Genomic DNA, 20,265 nt, shown 5'->3' with positions numbered 1-20,265 from the left:
CTGTAAAACAAATGTATGCTTAAACTTGAAAAAAAAAAAAAAAAAAAGAAATAAGAATCTGAGGCCTACATGGATTACAGGGATGTGCCCATCTATAAGAGATTTTAAGATATATTTTAGGATTAAAGCTCAAATCTTTTACTTCTTTTCTCTCCATCACTCTAAGAGGAAACAGGATTACAGGGATGTGGCCATCTAAAAGAGATTTTAAAATATATTTTAGGATTAAAGCTCAAATCTTTTACTTCTTGCCTCTCCATCACTACCAAGAGGAAACAGGAGGGACATCTGTAGGTGTTTAAATGGGCCTTGGATGCAGGCATTGAATTTGAGCTTCCCCAAAGACCCGGGCTGCCTCAGCTGGGCCCGCTCTACTCTAAGACCAGGTTTCTGTGGGAGCAGGTAGCAGACTGAGCTGGCTATCCTCTTGCGAGGCGCATATGTTAGACCCAGTTTATGATGGTAAAAGTCCTATCTAGAGCCTGCAGGTTCCAAGATGAAACAGCTAGAACTAGGGAATGGGAATACTGAGCGGATAACCTGGCATTTACAAACATGCCTTGCCAGTAAGAGAAAGAGGCATGGTAACTCAGAAACCTAGAGACTTTAAAGAATAAAAATGCACAGAAAGAGAGGATGTGGGAAGGAAGCTAAAGCTAATTTGGGGCATTAAAAAACATAGTAAAGCAATCTTCATATTTTATTTTTTTATTTTAAGTTTGTTTACTTATTTTGAGAAAGAGAGCATGTACGTGCATTGAGTAGGGGAGAGACAGAGAGACACAGAGAGAGAGAGAGAGAGAGAGAGAGAGAGAGAGAGGGAGGGAGAGAGAGAATCCCACACTGTCAGCACAGAGCCCCACGCGGGGCTCTATCCCACGAACCATGAGATCATGACCTGAGCCGCCATCAAGTGTTGGACGCTTAACCAACTGAGCCACTGATGCACCCCATGGCCTTCATATTTTAAAGTTATCAATATGGGGGGAGGAAAGTTCTGCCATGCCTAAAAATGTCATGTCAAATTCAATCAATGATTAACTTTTCATAAAATACAGCTTTCTACTTAATGCTTGCTTTCATGAAGCTGCTTGTATTTTTTAAAACTTTCAAAGTTGTTTGTAGGTTAAGATGTTCTAAACGAAGAAACAAGTATGATTCCCCGTCCTGTACTTCTTGGTGCTCTTGATGCTGTGACATATGCCAACCTTACCCTGAAAGTAAAGACCTGGGAGAACGCTGACGAAAGTGGCTTGAGAAAGACTGGCAGGGGGCAAGGTTAAGGAGCGGACACCATTGTACAACCCTGCAGCTTCCTGAGCAGGAGAACTGGCATTACGAAACACTACAAGAAGTTTCACTTATGAGCAGACTGCCCACTACCATTATGTTCACATTTCCAAACAGTCTTGGCTTACTTTATATGCCACGTATTTTCCAAACAAAATACAACGTTGAGAAAAATACTTCTACAATCTAGGCTATAGGATTGAATTTTATTTTTTTGCTTCAAGTTATTATTTAAGTTCTAGTTAGCTAACATATAGCATAATAATGGTTTCAGGAGAAAAATTTTGTGATTTATCACTTATATACAACACCCAGTGCTCATCCCGACAAGTGCCCTCCTTAATGCCCATCATCACCCATTTGGCCCATCCCTCCACCCACCTCCCCTCCTTCAACCCTCAGTTTGTTCTCTATAGCCATTAAAGAAAAATGAAATCTTGCCATTTGCAACGATGTGGATGGAGCTAAAGAGTGCCACGCTAAGCAAAATAAGTCAGAGAAAGACAAATACCATATGATTTCACTCACATGTGGAATTTAAGATACAAAACAGATGAATACCGGATTGGATTTTATAACACCTGCATAGCATATTCAAGTTAGCAGTTTAAACAAGAGGAAATTCTTGGATAGAGAGAAACAATTGGAGATTGCTAGATAGAAAAATCTGGGGGGGGGGATCCGTTATTTCAAAGTAATAGTGAAAAATTTTTATGGAGAATTAAATAAAACCCTCCAACTGTTTGGTATTACTTCAAATAAAAACAAATCTTTCCTGAGTCAAGGAGTCAAATTTTGCCAGTAGATACCTATTAATTTGACAACTGAGTGGAATATTTAAAAAAGAGAAAGAAAAAAATTATGTGCATGTATGAAACCCTGCAAGGCTTTTTATAGACTTCCCCATATCATCAGGATTACAATGGGGGAAAGCGGGGGAGAATTTTGAAACAATTAAAATAATACTGCTGAGAGTTAAACTATACATTTAACACACAATGAATCAGAGCGGATGTACTGTGTCCCTCAAGAAGCCAAAGGGCTCGCAGTCCAAGATAGGAGAGTGCTGACGGGACTTATCATCAGCTAGGCTGTAAGGAGGGGAAGAGGAAATGTGCCCTTCAGAGAGGAGATGGGTCAGTCCAGAAAACACAGGGAGAGGAGTGTCACAAACGAATGGTGGCTGTACCTAACCCGGCATCTTCAAGAGGGAGTGCCTTGCCTGGTGGATTTTAAGTATCTCCAGTCCAGCAGTCAGATTATTCCTCTGATTAATACAATGGCTAAGGGTATCATTAGTCCCTTTTGTCACTGAACAATTTAATAATTCCCTGCATGCTTCCCACCACCTTTTAAACATTCTCTTTCTTATTAAAATATCATAGTTTGAGTAGGGAGACAGTAAGACTGGTCAGCTTGAAACAAACTCAGTCTACACAGCACTTACAGTGTTCACTGAAGGTTTTAAGATGTGAGTTGACCCATGTGAGGCAGAGCCACTCTCCACTGGGCTCTCTGTAAACAGATGGGGACAAATCAGGTCTCCTGGTCAACAAGAAAGAGGGCTGGACTATAACACTAACAAAGTCAATGTGATGCCACTATGAAGCTGTTTGGGAGATGGATGTCTAGCTGTCTCCTGATGACCCTCAAAAGCACTGCTTTCTGGAAACATCTAGAGATACCATTCAGACACCACCTTAGTGATGGGTTAGTCATCTTTAAAATAGTAGCATATTCTGTGTATAATATGCAAGAGGTGACATTTTAAAAAAGAAGTATAGAAAGCTGTGCCTTTACTGAAGTATTCTTCCAATATCTCTTTAATTTTTTAAAAAAAAATTTTAACGTTTATTTATTTTTGAGAGACAGAGAGAGACAGAGCATGAGTGAGGGAGGGGCAGAGAGAAAAGGAGACAGAATGTGAAGCCGGCTCCAGGCTCTGAGCCATGAGCACAGAGCCCGACATGGAGCTCAAACCCATGAACTGTGAGATTATGACCTGAGTTGAAGTTGGCACTTAACCAATTGAGCCACCCAGGCGTCCCCTCTTCCAATATCTCTTTGTAAGCTTACATGCAATTATCAATAATTTTCTGTAAGTGAATTATTAAGAGCACCACAGTTATCAGGCTCCAAACAGATATAGAATAACTGAACTTGACTCTGCAATGCTAATACAGTACATTTGCTTATTTTAAAATCTGGCTTACAAGTATTTGAGTATGATTACTAATTCATAACCAAAAAAAAAAGCAGGGAGGTTCTTAGTAAGTATACAAACTCTTCAAAAACTCAAGATTCATAATTAAGCTCTAAAGATTCTGCCATATATCCTCTTAACTAAGCAAGTATAGCTAATGTTTGTATTTCTAAAAATTGAGAAGTGTAATACATTTGAAATCAGGTTTAAGATTTACCACTCAGTATCAATAATGTATGCCTTACCAGAAAGAACAGAGATAACAACTGCATCTTAAAAACAAAGAAAATGTAAAAGCTAAGTAAACGATAGATTATGATCAAAATGGAAGGTGTGACAGTTTATTTTTTAAAAAATCCTATTTGGTATCTTGAAGATATACATACGGATGCTGATTATTCGAAAACATAATAAAGTTTTTTAAAGACAGATAATTCTTTTTGTAACCCTTCAATCACAGACTATATACTATTTTGAGCATATTTTGATACGCGTACAACATTTAGCATAAAACTATACTACTAAAAATATCTAATTCAGTAAGTCTTGCAATTAGGAACTGTCTACAGAAAAACAATGCATAATAGACACTCATAACATAGAAGTACTTTCTAAAATAACTACTGAGATAAATATATTTAATTTTTAAATAGTATTTTTAAAATGACAGTAAGGCCTTAGGAAAATGTTCACAGGGAGATGTTTATAAAAGAACTCTAAAAATGTTCTATTGGGGCGCCTGGGTGGCGCAGTCGGTTAAGCGTCCGACTTCAGCCAGGTCACGATCTCGCGGTCTGTGAGTTCGAGCCCCGCGTCGGGCTCTGGGCTGATGGCTCAGAGCCTGGAGCCTGTTTCCGATTCTGTGTCTCCCTCTCTCTCTGCCCCTCGCCTGTTCATGCTCTGTCTCTCTCTGTCCGAAAAATAAATAAACGTTGAAAAAAAAAAATTTAAAAATGTTCTATTAAAGATGCATTTAGATAAGAACATGTCAAACTCTCTGATATTCAGTGTAAATATCCATTTTTCTCCTCTCCTATATCAGGGATGAGAAATGCATACAATAGAAGTAACACATCTTACTCTGAAAAACAATAAATTATGTTGTATAATTAAAAAAATAATGACAGTAAAAACAGTGGAAAGGTGTCATAGTTGTGCTTATCATCAAATTCATTTCCTTAAAGTGCTTTAATTCCTTTTTAAATAAAGAATAAAATTTTAAAAAGAGGCATTTAAATTATAACGTTACAAAAACTGTAAGTATCCCACAGGGAAAAACATTAAAAAGGAAAAAAGAAAAACAGTGAACACAATTAATAAATAAATCTGAAAGGAGAATGATAAATGTTCCACGCTGGGGGATGGGTATAATGTGATTCATTACACTAAACTCCCTACTTTTGTACATGGGTAAACGTTTCTGTAAGTTTAAGATATATAAATAAGCCTAAGAAATGGGCAAACAAGCAAATCTAGATTGCAGAGGGGGCGATTAAGAAAGGAATACAAGTAACACTATTAGGAGAGGTGGTTTTTCAAACAGTAAGTGACACTTCACACTCATTGTGTTTGAAAAGCATAAATACTTTGGAAATATTACATCAAGAAGATGTAGATGGGCTGACTAGAATGAATCAACCAGAATGAGCCCAAAGGAAAAGTGAAAAAGTTGACAAAGAATTACCTGGCAAAGGAACTAGAGTCAGACAGTTTGATTGGTATTTCAAAATTGGGGGAAAAAAATAAAATTTTACAAACTTTAAATGTTATGTTATGTTCCATAACATTAAAAAAAAGAAACAAAGAAAGTGAGGTTACCCTTAAAGCTAGAATAATCCGACATTATCTGACCAAGAACATACAGGGACAAAGAATACAACACAAGTATGAACTAATCCTATCTATTGACATCTTATTATATATTATATAACACTGCATATACCACATATTAACCTAATAGCAAAATGAGTCATTTCTGTAGCACAGACTGAGTTAGGCACAGTGCTGAGTTCTTAACGTACATTAGACTCCTTTAAACCTTGCGACTGCTCCCATGAGTAGATCTTCTGTATTCAAATGTTCCTGAAACATCACATAAATAAGTAAAAACTCATATAAATAAAAACTAAACCTAATAAGAAGGCAGATTATCTCTATTCACCCATTAAAATGTTTCTTTGCATTTCAAAAACATTCATAAACACAACCTATAATTCATTTGGGCCAAAAAGCTTTGAAATTATGCACATTTTGACTGGTTTTCAATTTGGGGGGGGGACTGGCATAACTTCAAACTTTGTGAGACTCTTCATCTCCATCTAGATATCTACTGTCTTCCGCTTTCCTTAAAATGTGGTTCTCTCAAGTCTCTTATTCTCCAAGTTTTGAAAGAGACATAAGAAAATACATTAGTGATATAAGAAAGACAACAGTGTAAACGAAGAAAAAGCGACAACTGATAATCAGCATCAGGAGACACAGAACAGGGGCAGACAGGAGAGGACTGTGTGCCTATCTTCAGGGGCCATATGTGTGCCACACTACTGATTTATCAGGAGAAGTCAGCAATCTGAACTGTAACAGGAAATTGACCAAGTACCAAATATTAGTTCAATTAAGCAAATAATAAAACTACTAAAGATCAAGGAAAACTCATTACCTATAAACTATCTGCCCAGAACTTTCCTAAGTTTTTCTGCAAAAAATATCTACCGATGATAAAGATGCCATCGAAATTCAGCTGCAAGAGACTAGAACTACTAGTCATTCTAGATTCTAGCTCATGGAGAAAGAAACCTACATATCAAAATATACTGAGGGTTCCACTTAAAAGTTAATGAAACACAGGCGCCTGGGTGGCCCAGTGGGTTAAGCGACTCTTGATTTAGGCTCAGGTCATGATCTCACAGTTTGTGGGTTTGAGTACCACTCTGCCAGGATAGAGACTGCTTGGGATTCTCTCCCTCCCTCTCTGCCCCCACCCTGCTTGTGCACACACATGCACACACAGTCTTCCTCTCTCTCTCAAAAAAATAAGCACTTAGAAAATAAATAAAAGTTAATGAAACAAAGCCATCCTCCTGGGTTATGTAGTAGAAGAAACTGCAGGTGAATAACATGATTTCAGGATGAGGAATCTGTAAGAATAAAGAGAAACAGGTCTCAACACATAAAAATAAAAAGCTTCCCTATCTTAAACACATTAGAAGTAAAACTTACGTGATTAAAGACACAATGAAGACCTTACAATTCAATTAGAAAAATGGGCAAAGAAAGACAAGGCACACAAGGAAAAGAAATTTCTTTTGAATAAAAAAGAATTCTCATCCAACACCTGTAAATTTTTTAGAGAAGCAAATTAAATTCAGAGATCATTTATTAAATAGTTTCCGGGGACCTTCAGGTAGACCTCAAACTCCTTAATCTTGCCTAACCTAACACGTGGCCTACTTCTGCCTCCCTCTCCAGAACCACTTCAGGCCAAAAATCACAAGCACTTCCCTAAAGGAATCACATTCTCAGGCACCTCTACTTGTAATTTTCCCTCTACCTGGACGGCTCCTCTCCCTACATCTCTGGCTTACTCATCCCGTAAGCCTTAACTCAAACGCCATTTTCTCTGGGAGGCTTTGGCTTCCTCCCACTCTTCCACACCTTTCTCCCCTGAGCAGAGAACAGCATAGACCTCTATAATGGCATTTATTATGCTGCAGCAAGACTATTTTTGCTCATTTTTTTTTAAAGCAACAGCTTGCTTACAATGTTGTGATTCACCTATTTACCAATTCCTTCATTCTGGACAGTGAGAGTGGGGAGAAACTAAAGAGAAAGAGACAGATGAAAAGAAAGAAGGAAGGAAGGAAGGGAGGGGAAAAAAGAAAGAAAGGAAGGAAGAAAGAGGGGAAGGAAAGAAGAAAATGTAAAATTGCATTGAAAACATTAAAATAAATTTAATAAAATATATGCAATAAATTTAAGGAATAAATTTAGCAAAACATATGCAAGATCCCAACACTGAAAACTGTAACACATTGCAGAGAGAAGAAATAAAGATGAAAATAAATGGAGAAATATACAGCATTTATGGATTGGAAGAATTCAGTGGTAACATTTTAATTCCTCCCAAACTGATCTACAGAGTCAGCTTAATTCCAATAATAACCCCACCAAGGTTTTTATGGTAGAAATTGATACGTTATTTCTAAAATGTATACGGAAATGCAAAGAAATGAGAATATCCAAAGAATCTTGAGGAAGAACAACAAAATTGGAAGACTCCTACTACCTAACTTAAAGATCATCTATAATACTTCAGGAATGAAAACAGTGTGGTACTAATATACAGATCAACAAATAGATCAACAGAACATAACGGACAGCCTAGAAATAGAGCTGCACTTATTTGATCATTTGACTTTTGACAAAGATGTCAGAGCAATCCAATGGTGGAAAGAAAGTCTGTGTTCAACAAATGCTGCTGGGACAACCAGACGTCAAAACTGAAAAACAAACAAACAAACAAAAACGAACCTTGAACCCTAACACCAGACAAAAATTAAGAATGTGAAGTAGAATATTTTTACAACCTATTTGTAAGCAAAGATTTCTTAGAGAAGACACACACAAAAAAACCATAATCATTATTAAAAAACTATATTGGCTGTCTTGAGGGGTTCCCACTGGCCAATGTGGGACAACTTGAACATGAAAACAAGTAATGACATTATTAACTTTACAGAAAAATATATCAGATAAAAAAAAAAAAAAAAGGAAGAAAAGGGGCAGCTAGGTGGCTCAGTCAGTTAAGCATCCAACTTCAGCTCAGGTCATGATTTCATGGTCCATGAGTTCAAGCCCCACATCGGGCTCTATGCTGACTGCTCAGAGCCTGGAGCCTGCTTGGGATTCTGTGTCTTCCTCTCTCTCTCTGTCCCTCCCAGCTTGCACTCTGTCTCTCTCTCTCTCTCAAAAATAAACATTAAAAATTTTTTTAAAAAGGAAGAAAAGATAATAAAATGAGAAAAATCAATAATCTGTAACCCTTACTTGGAATAACAGAATCATGTCAGAATCTTCAATGAATGCTAAAAATTATTATGAAGCTGTTGAGAAATAGGATCTTCACAGTCTCAAAGTATTATCCCTCAGATTATTTAATAATTCCATTGGGGATAATACACCTTTATAGTGAAGAGATCTAGCAGCCACCATCTGTACCAAGTAATGAGGCGGCATCACCAATACTGGAATAAGCAGACATTATATATCTTCTGACATGAAGTAGGAGGAAGTACGTAACACCAATCATCTGTTATGATACACCCTCACCGAAAATGTTTCACCTGATTTCAGTCATAAAGAAACACCCAGACAAACACAGCATTTGGAACGTTCTCCAAGACAGGTACTGTGTACTGTTCAAAGAAGTCAATGTGGTTAAAAAGAAAATAAAGAACAGAAAAAAGGAAAAGTGCTGTGGATACTCTTCAAACTTAAAAAAAGCATAAAGAGACACAACCATCAAATGCAATGCATGAGCCTAGACTGAAATTGAATTTAAAAAAAAAAAAAAAAAGGAAGAGAAGTTACAGAAGACAATTGGGGAATTGATTACAGCTTAGTATTCTGGTTATGTAGGAGAATGGCCCTATTCTTAGGAAATGCATGACGAAGTCCTGAGTAGTTAAGTGTCGTGAAGTACACAGCTTAACTTACAAATCGTTCAGAAACACTAAGGACAGAAAGATGTTTTGTAATAAAGTTGCTCTATTTATCTACCCACCCATCCAGCATCTATAAACATACATATGATACAAATATATTTACATGTAATGTATATACAGTATGCATATGCGTATGTAGCATATAAAGATATTAAAGAGAGCGCAGGCAAATTTTCATTGCAAAAAAATCATTAAATTGACTTTGCTACAGTGGGGGCTACCTTTTTTGAGTACAGAGGAACCAGAATCATCCTAGAAAACGGCTTAAACCAGTTTTTCTATAACGCAGAATGCACTTCGATTTTGTACACATTTGCATAATAATTCTTCTGTACATGACAGTTTGAGACACAGTGACAGTCTAAAAGGAAAACCTCTATAAGTGCTCAGGACCCCCAAATCATTTTACCCATTATATAATAACTATCAAATTATCCCCACACAAATGAAAACTGGCTGAAGACTTCTAAAGTGCTTGTGACTGTAGACAGGAGTCACTCTGTCTGAACTTTCAGCCCGTGTCAAATACCTAAGAATGGCCTTTCTGTTGTTGTTGTCATGAGGCCTAAATTAAACAGCGGAGGGCATGCTGAGCGAGAATTCAGGGTCTAAAGTTTGCTTGGGTCTTTAATGAAAATGTGCATAAGATATCACTTTTCTGTAAGCTTTTCCAAGCCAAATCTGTCCTTCATTCGGTTCCACAGATTTGTACCCAAACTGTTCCCAGACACCTCAGGAAAGAATTTTACAAGGCATCATCCACTGAGGCTCAGCCTCAGTGCCATTTTATTCATGCAGATGATTTCTTTCTTTTTCTTTTTTTTTTTTTTTAAAGCTTATTTATTTCAGAGAGGGAGAATGAGAGTGAGCAAGCAGGGGAGGGGCAGAGAGGGAGAGAGAGAATCCCCAGCAGGCTCTGCACTGTCAGGGCAGTCTGGCTTGGGGCTTGACCTCAAGAACTGTGAGATCATGACCCGAGCAGAGATGAGGAGTCGGACACTCAAGCAACTGAGCCACCCAGGTGCCCCCGTGCAGCTGGTTTCTTATACTAACACTGGTACCTACACTCCCACACCACTTCCTTCTGTCCTTTCTCTTTGCTTTAAGAATTTAGAATGTCCAGCTCCATAGTGATATCTCTATATAATGTCCATGGCTTTATTCCAAATATTTATTTTCTGGGTCTCATATTTTCTACTGTTCTTTACTCACTTGGGATATAATAAAAGCTTTTGTTCCATCCTGATAAATCTACTCACTCTTCGCTGCTACACTTTCTGCCCCAAGCACACACATTCAAGGCTCTCGGTTAAAACCCCGTCATTTCTCACGGCCTTGTCTCATTCAATGATTCCTGCTAATATCAGCAGACCAAAGTAACCGTACATAAGCAGGATTTAACCTTTCAACAATATGCTTCAAGACTAAGATTTATTTAGAAATTAATTACCAATGGCTTGGAAAAACTAAAGCAGAAAACAAATATGGTGTTTTTTTGTTTTTGTTTTTTTTTAATTTTTTTTTTAACGTTTATTTATTTTTGAGACAGAGAGAGACAGAGCATGAACAGGGGAGGGTCAGGGAGAGGGAGACACAGAATCCGAAACAGGCTCCAGGCTCTGAGCTGTCAGCACAGAGCCCGACGCAGGGCTCGAACTCACGGACTGCGAGATCATGACCTGAGCCGAAGTCGGCCACTCAACCGACTGAGCCACCCAGGCGCCCCCAAATATGGTGTTTTTAAGTCAGTCCTCTACTAACACTAATTTATCTCCCAAGCCCACACCTGTTTTTAGAGAAACTTAATTTTTTTTTATGTTTATTTATTTTTGAAAGAGAGAGAGAGAGAGAGAGAGAGAGAGAGAGAGAATCCCAAACAGGCTCCATGCTGTCAGCGCAGAGCCCAATGCAGGGCTCAATCTCACAAACCATGAGATCATGACCTGAGCTGAAATCAAGAGTTGGGTGCTTAACGGACTGAGCCACCAAGGCGCCCATAGAAAAACTTAATTCTCTAAGTGATTTTGGCCTGGGTTATGATCTTGTGGTTCATGGGATCAGGCTCCACATAGGATTCTGGGATTCTCTCTCTCTCTCCCTCTCTCTGCCCCTCCCCCCAAATAAATAACATTTTTTAAAAAAAGAAATATTAGATTTAAAGATGGCTGGATAAATGCATACTGATGTTCTTGTACTTTATGAGACAAACCAAAACATATACCGAGAAACTGAATCTGGATGGGCACTACAAAATTTTAAAATTGTCCTTGATAATTTCTGAAAATTCAAAGTTTGCCAGGAATATAGCACGTCTACTTTATTTACTCCACAAATACGTCTTGAGCACCCAAACCGTGTCAGGCCTTCCTCTGAGCACTGAGCTTATTTTCTAAAGTAAGGGGACAGAAGATAAACAAAAAAGCATTGTAATTTTAAACTGGGAGTGGTCAGGATGACCTCCCTGAGAAGGTGGAGCAAAGACCAGCAGAGAGCAAGGCAGGTAGAGGGAAGGATAAGGGTAACATCCCGAGGTGGGGTGAAGTTGGCCGCGTAGGCGTCCAGACAGGTCAATGGCTTTCAGCTTTGCCGGAGCTAAGTAACAGAGCTGGAGACCAACATGAGAGGGTAAGAGAGAAGGGGCAGAGGATCTTACAGGCCACTGTAAAGACTTTGATGAGATAGGAAGACTGGAAAGTTTTCACTAGGCGAGAAACCTGATTCAACTGAAGCTTTAAGAGGCTCTCTAACTGAACCACAGAAGCAGGAAGACCAATTCGCGGGTTATGGCAACGATTCAGGCAAGAGGTGACGCATTGACTTGGGAGACTACAGTGGTAGCAGTGGGGGCGGTAAGAATCGATTGGTTCTAACTACAGAGCCAAAAGCATTTGTTGATGGACTGGATATGGGGCGGGGGAGAGGCAGGGAGGATAAAGTAAGGACGAAAGGAGAACTTTCAGAATTATAGCCTGGGGAAATGGAAGGATGGAGTTGCTATTTGCTGCAATGGAGAAGATAGTCTCAGGGCAACTTTGAGGAAGAGCATCAGTTTAGTTTGGACACATAAAGTATGAGATACGTATTAATATCCACACTGACAGTGATCATTATTAAAGTAAATAGTAAAGTACGTTAAGTCAGGAGTTCAGAGGAGAGGTCTGAGCTAGATATAGAAATCTGAGAGTTGATAGCATATAGATGGAAGTTAAAACCATGCAAGAGAACAGAAATTTGAATATTCTCCCTTCTTTCCATAAAAGATGGAGAAAAAACAAAGTGCCTTTATTTGCAGAATAGAAAATAATTAAGGGGGGGGCCCTCTTTAAGTCCACTGAAAGTTCCCATGTTGTTAAATAATAAGCACTGACCACCTACAAAATGTAAAATACCAAGGACATTTAAAAGGATTCAAAGGGCAATGCAAGAGTTCCCATGCTCTTAGCAGAATCTCCATCTAGTTGAGGAGCCAGATAGATAGATAACAGAAGGGAATGACTGAGGAGAAAGAAAGGAAGGAAATCAATGTACCCTTGACAATAACCATGCCCCTGGGTGGTGCCGGGTCCGGGGGAAGATGAGCCAGCTGGAGACTGCCAAGGACTTGACAACGTATATTTGTTCTTCCACAGATCACAGGTTGGCAAAATGGCAGCATGCCACGGAGTAGCCAGTCTTGTTGGGTAGTTCATGCTGTTAGCTCAGTACCTCTGCAGGGATTGACACCTTGGTAGCCAGTTATGTCACCAGCACTGGCTGAGTCAGATGGCTGGCATGTTACGGCTACATCTTACCACTGTTCCAAAAAAAAAAAAAAAAAAATCTGTCTCAAGTTGGGCTCTAGCGAACAAGAACATTCTTTCACTTGTCTCGTCTTTTTCAGAAACTGCTATCTGGGCCCCAAATGAGTGGAACAACATGGGTCTCTACAGCTACCTTCCACAGTCTCTCTCCAAATTCTGATTCTCCTCCAATAGGTCTCTTCTGGTGCTCAGATATTACAGCTTTTCTCCCTCTCTCAGCTTGAGCTCTAACTTCTATACTCAAATATTTCTTACACGGCTCCTCTACAAACAGCTTTATTTTAATCTTCTAGGTCACAGAAGCTATACATAATCCCATTTTCCTTCACGAGTCACACGGAGTCATTTCCACAGGTGTAACACTGCTTTCTCTGGTTGCTGACTACCCACCATTTTCCAGAACATCTAGCTTTCTTTAAAAATCACAAGAGATCAGTAATAAAATACTTGGTGGTTATTATGGAGTTACCACTATTTTTCCCAATTTGGACTTCATTAGTACTGTCAACCATTAGTATATGGTAATTCAGAGAACCATGCTGCTCCTAAGTGCCTCACATTCTCATGAATATTTCAAGCTTCCTCTTAGAGATGCGCCTCCAGCTTTAGCAACGATGGCGTCAACAGTCACATTACTATCTAGACAGATGACATCTGCTGGAGATGAAGATGTGACCGCCAGTCAACCTGTGAGCCAGACCTGGCCAGTCAGAGGCTCGTTGCCCCCTTCCCCGGCCTTGGCATGTGTACTCTGCTTGCCTTCCCCCCTCCCAGAAGCTGCTCCTAAGATACAGCCTTGAAACAGAAACGTGGTGCTGAGGCTATCTGGACTGGGTATATGACTGACTGAACTCACTCAGGGCCTCTACATCAACTTTGCAGACCCTGGAGGGTGGGTGAGAGAAGCCACTGTCTTGCAGGTGCTCAAGACAGCCTTGTAAGTTAAGCTCCTTTGCTCCTGAAAACACCACTACCAATGTGAAGTGGTCTGCCTCTTTCTTCTTTCTTTGCTCTCTCCCTGCCTTACACATATAGGGGCCAGTTTCAGATTACACCCAGGAAGCTCCTGAGGAAGTCGTGAACCAACAAAGTCCCTCAATTAAGAAACTTGAAATATTTAGCAATGCATTGGAAGGAAGACCTCTCTGCACCAGTACTTACTGCAAGCAGTATTCAAATAGAAGCTTTCAGTTCTCAGGACAGAACTATGGTCTTATTGATCTAGATGTGAAAATCAGTACCATCCCAAGGCAGGGAGTTCACTGATCTGCCAGGAGTCACAGGAAAGTGGCTACAAGAGTTCACTTTTTTTCTTTTAAAAAAATTTTTTAATGTTTATTTATTTTTGAGAGAGACAAAGCGTGAACAGGGGAGGGGCAGACAGAGAGGGAGACATGGAATCTGAAGCAGGTTCCAGGCTCTGAGCTGTCAGCACAGAGCCAGACGTGGGGCTTGAACCCACAAACCATGAGCTCATGACCTGAGCCGAAGTTGGATGCTTAACCAACTGAGCCACCCAGGCGTCCCAAGAGTTCACTTCTTTTAGCGACTACCTGTCTTCATCTCAATGACTAGAACTAAGAATGTGTTCATGGCACATTCTCCATAGGCCTCCCCAAACATATTCTCTATACAGGAAGACAGAAGCTAAACTCAAGTAGCCAGCTGATGAGGAGACAGCAAAGCTAAGGTGGCTATCCAGGGGCGAACTGGGTTTCTCTTCATTCAAAAGCACAAGACTCCTTCCATGGAAGAGGAGAGAGAAGGGTTCCCACAAGTGTCCCATCCTGTACTCACTGCTCCTGCAGGGGCTCCATAGCTGGCAAAAGTGGCGCACTAAGCGTAATGCCAGGGGAGATAAAACATCAACTGCCCCTGGAGGTATCCAAGGCCAATTTCCTAATTCACAAACCAGAGCAAGTCAGTAAGAGGAAGTGCCATTCACATCTTCACCCAACAGGCAAAAGTTACATGTTATCTCCTACACTTGTTTTTGTTTGTTTTTATAATCAGACATATTTCTTATTCTGTCCAGAAAACTTATTTTTTGCTGAGAAAATCCTGATTATAAAAATGAACATTTTTATTTTTTATTATTTTTTAAGTTTTTTACATTTTTAAATTTTTTATTATTTTTTAAAGTTTATTTATGTATTTTGAGAGACAGAGTGAGAGCATGTGCATGTGAGCAGGTAAGATGTCAGCACAGAGCCTGATGTGGGACTCAATCTCAGGAACTGTGAGATCATGACCTGAGCCAAAATCAAGAGATGGACACTTAACTGACTGAGCCACCCAGATGCCCCCTCATTTCTTATTTGGAAGTCCTTGCTAGTGGTATGGGTTTGGACAAGTCACTTAATTTCTCCAAATTTCAGTTTCCTTATTTGTGTTAAGTAACATTACTATTAGTAAGTTCCCTTCTTTTTTTTTTTTTTTTTTTTTTGCTTCAAATTTTTATTTTATTTAAATTCTAGTTATTACACATATAGTATAATATTAGTTTCAGGGGTAGAATTCAGCGATTCATCACTTACATACAACACCTAATGCTCATCATTAAGTGCCCTCCTTAATACCCTTCACCCATTTAGACCATCCCCCATCAACCCTCAGTTTGCTCTCTATAGTCTCTTCTGGTTTGCTTCCTTCCTTTATTTTTCCTTCCCATATGTTCATCTGTTTTGTTTCTTAAATTCCACACATGAGTGAAATCATAAGGCATTTGTCTTTCTCTGACTTATTTTGCTTAGCATAATACTCTCTAGCTCCACACACGTCATTACAAATGGCAAGATTTCACTCTTTTTAATGGCTGAGTAATATTCCATTGTGTGTGTGTGTGTGTGTGTGTGTGTGTGTGTGTGTATATATATATATATATATATATATATATATATATATATATATATACACCACATCTTTATCCATTCATCAGTCGACAGACATTTGGGCTCTTTCTCCTATACTTTGATATACAAAGATGGCACACAGTTCCTAAAATAATTATTAATCTTTATCATGGATGAAGGTCTGCTTGGTGCACATGGTATATAAAGAAAGTCAATGGCAAAATTTTGATGCCTGGATTAAAAAAAAAAACAAAACAGTACCCTTTTCTTTCTTCATCAGACTTCTTAGGTGGTCACATAGGAAATTCAAGATATCAGCATGTCAGACTCACCTGTGCTTCAGAAAACAAAACACACACACACACACACACACACACACACACACACCCCACTAATTTATAAGACTCAATGCAACCACAGGCTAATACAGCCAGAAAACAGAATCACAACCTCGTAATAAGTAAGAATGGGCTCAGAGCGTGTTACAGAGGCAGAGGATATCACCAAAGTAGTAGGATCTCCATAAGCTCACAAGGTTTGAAAAGCTCAAAAAAGGTTTGAAACAAGCTCTATTATTTCCTCTCAAATAATTTAATAAGAGACAAGCAATTACAAAGTCAAAAAGAAAATTATAAGAAAGACTTAAACATACATATATTGATGTATAACATACACTACCTGTAAATATTTCAAAAATGTCTCAGGTAGGAAAAATGAACCAATAATAACCCATAAGATCTTGTGTACAGCATTATTATGAAGACAACATGTTAAATTTGATTCCGCTGTGAGCTCCATTTTCCAAACTGATTGATGACCATGTCATTCCCCTAATATCTCTTATTGGACTTTTCCACGGTTTTCCCAATCACCACTCATTCACATTACTCGAGTAATTCAGACTTGCTCATCTACAAAACATCCTCCATGCTGGTTTCATGCTAGTTTTTTAAAAACGAAAACCTGAATGAACCATTTCATCCCTCTATTCAAAACTCCTTTTCTCTCACACCCAGGGCTCTAGCCACACAGACCTATTTTAAGTTCCCTGTACAGGAGGAGGTTTCACCATCTATGCCTTTTCCTTCATGCTCCCTCTTCCTGGAGAGCCTTTTCTTCCAAGCACTTCAACAACAGCAATAATAAGCCTATTCATTGTTCAAGGAAGCTTAAGTACCACTTCCTCAAAGAAACCTTCTGAATCCAATTGGATAACATACATGCCACATATCTTTAATGGCACCTCAAATCTTTCATATACATTTCACATATTGCTTACATGTCTTTTTCTCAGTACTATACCAAAAGCTCCCAGAAGACCTGTCTATATTCTTCGCAGGCAGGGAAATGCCTGGCCACATGTTAGGCATTAGATTTGTTTGCTCAATTCATGAATTACAAATATCATCATATAAAAGTATGGGATCTGGGTATTTGTTAACCAAAATGAAGCAAGTCTACACACATGTCTGGAGTTTCAATATATGATATTGAATGAGCCAAGAATATTCCATCTTTAATGAACTATAACTGACAAAACAATTAATCAAAATGCCCCACATTAATTAATTTGGTCATCTCTTTTTCCAATGTATTTTGAATGCTATTTGTTGAAATCATTCCAAAACTCTGCTCCAAAGCTCCGCTGATAGGCTCATAAGTGGCTGCCAGGATTTCTGATGCCGGGCATCAGAACCCAGGACACGTGGCTGTTGCGAACCAGGAGTACAAACCAGGCTTCTCAGCCCAGCACCACAGGTGCCCCAGGCTGGCCTCTCTGGCCCTTTCTCATTTTAAATTTTTTTTTTTTTCAACATTTATTTATTTTTGGGACAGAGAGAGACAGAGCATGAACGGGGGAGGGGCAGAGAGAGAGGGAGACACAGAATCGGAAACAGGCTCCAGGCTCTGAGCCATCAGCCCAGAGCCTGACGTGGGGCTCGAACTCCCAGACCGCGAGATCGTGACCTGGCTGAAGTCGGACGCTCAACCGACTGCGCCACCCAGGCGCCCCATCTCATTTTAATATTAACAAGTGGAGTTGCTTTTACTTTTTCCAACACCATAAACACAGAGAATGATTTTCTGGGGGGACAGTGTGCCTTAAATATTCACAACCCAAAGATCTGAGTTCCTCTCACAGGATCCCTTGGTAAGTCAGACCCTTAACTGAAACAGGAAAGAGGTTCTGTTGAAGCAGAGCCAAGAAAAGCAGAATGGTGCTTCTCTCAAAGATGAAATCGTAAACGTGTAAACAAAACCAAAGGTCTCTACAATCTACAAAAAACTGCATGTGTAACATGAATTGATAAGTATCTTTTAAGCTCAAAGAAATATATATTTAACACCCATGTATAAAAGAATGTATTACCAAAGATACCAGGATTGGTAAACTGTCAGAGAAATACTCCCAGAGGGGCTGGGAAAGAGGTTTCCATTAAAGACACAGGAAATATCTCATTAAATAAGCAGCACAGATGGACACAGAGGGATGGGCAGAGTTTTGGCTGGATCTGTCCATCTAGAAGGCATTCCAGGCAGAGCATGAGCAAAGACACCAAAGTTGGAAAGGCCAGGAGTCCAGTTGGGGCAGTGGGCTCACGGTGGAAGGGTGGCACTACAGTCTGAGGCCAAGTCATGACAGCCCAGATCTCCAGAACATGGACATCAGTGGCACCAACAATCTTGAAGGATGGAGATACTCGGTCAAAATACCCAGCAAATGGCTTAAAGAGCAAAAGCTCTCTTTTGCCTAAATTTAAGTAGTTTCCACATGTAAGAAAGAAGGCAATTCCATTAACATAATTCTAATTTGACTGATGAAAGGCAATCTCTATTGAGCTAGAGGAGAGTCAAAAAAGCCACAAGAATGTGAACTTAACTATTTGCGAGTTTACTATTATTCACCTACCATATCCCAATCATAACTGAGAAGCAAAGCCTGGAAATAAATAATGGGTATTTTTTAAACTGTAGGAACATTTTTGAACCATAGAATTCACAAACTGATTCTTCCTTATTTTTTACAAATGATAATTACCAAGAAAGAGAAGTTATATCCCTGAGCTAGCCCAAGGGCTTCCTCCATTCTAGGAAGAAACTCCACTTGCTAACAGAAACTATGAGGCAGCCACTCTAGGCAATGTTCCCATACTGTTAAACACAACATTAAAGCTGGGAAACCAGTAACAAGCTTTAAGTTCCCTTTCAGAGACAGGTGAAATTAAACCTTAAATTTTAAAGTCATTTTGAAACCACTGTCTTTCTCCTAACTAAAAGCAAAGATTCGTCCAGCGAGTTTGCACCTGCTCGCCGCTGAGAAAAGGGAAAGAAAACAATGGATTATTTTATCCTAAGGAGCATTACTACCTTGTACGAGTTTTGGACAATAAGCCCGTCATGTTGAAATATTGTATTTTCATATATGCAGAAATCTTATGTAGTATAACAGAAAAACAATTAGGCTGCGAATCAGGAAGGTGAGAGAATTTGGTGGCAGTTAAGTCTTGAAAATCACTGAACATCTATGGCCCTCCACAGGCCCACCTCTAAACTGAGAGGGTTGAATCATGACCTCTGAAATGCCATTTCAAAAAATTTAATTTCAGATAGTGGAGATGTATAGCTGCTGCTTCATATCCAGGGAAGCAGTGAGGCGGAGTGGCACGGAAGAGGCTCTGTGGGCAGGCCTACTGGAGTGACCAAATCTACGCTCACTCAGTACTAGCTGGATGGCCTTCAGTGCACACTTCCTTTTTGCTCAAGAAGGGATAATATTTACCTCTGCAATATGCTGGAAGGGTTAGAATGTACGTAATGCACCTGGCACATTATAGGCACTAAATAAAGGTGGACGTTAAGTCCCTGGCCAGTGATGAAAGTCCTGATGGCAAACGGTAATCCACTTGACAACACAGTTTCCTAAAACTCAGCATGGAGAATGGCAGGCATTGAGTGCCAGTCCTTTGCAAAGGGTGAGCACATAAATACTGGAGGACTCATAGGAAGGAAGGATAAAAGCAGGGAGCTGATGATAAGCAGCAGAGGCTTACAGTCCTGCACGTCATAATGACAACCAGGAACACAACAGCATGGGATACAGGGAAGAGGACAGATTTTCAGCGAGAGAGAGGACTACTGGTGAAACAACACAAAACAAAACAAACCATAATGAATTACTGCAATGACTTCATAACCGAAATAAAGCAGAGAGCTGGCTACAGTCTATGAGTCTCACTAAATAGCGGGTCTTGGCAATACACAAGCCCTACTTCCTTTGCCTGTCTGCAATCCTTACTCAGGGTTCAGATGATCCTGCCTGTGGCTCCTGCCCACCTCATTTGCCCCACCCCACCTCACTGTCTCCTAGGTTTACTGCACTCCACACGGCTCCTCTT

General features: G+C 39.5%; 1 protein-coding gene across 2 annotated transcripts in view; it reads right to left on the bottom strand.

The window, feature by feature from the left end:
- The window catches only part of STARD3NL (STARD3 N-terminal like), a 56,510-nt gene that overhangs the window by 34,538 nt on the left and 1,707 nt on the right, over window positions 1-20,265 (bottom strand). The window contains exon 2 of one of the 2 annotated variants that reach the window (XM_086696988.1): window positions 12,745-13,009. The exons of the other annotated variant lie outside the window; for it this stretch is intronic. The gene's annotated coding sequence lies outside the window, so the exon portion shown is untranslated. The remainder of the gene's footprint in view (window positions 1-12,744; window positions 13,010-20,265) is intronic. 2 annotated transcript variants of the gene reach the window in all.

Source organism: Puma concolor, chromosome A2, assembly GCF_028749965.1.
Source record: "Puma concolor isolate L17-30 chromosome A2, mPumCon1.1.hap2, whole genome shotgun sequence".
NCBI classification, from domain to species: Eukaryota; Metazoa; Chordata; class Mammalia; order Carnivora; family Felidae; genus Puma; species Puma concolor.
The sequence above is the reverse complement of the archived record's forward strand: the minus strand, read 5'-3'. Positions and strand labels throughout refer to the sequence as shown.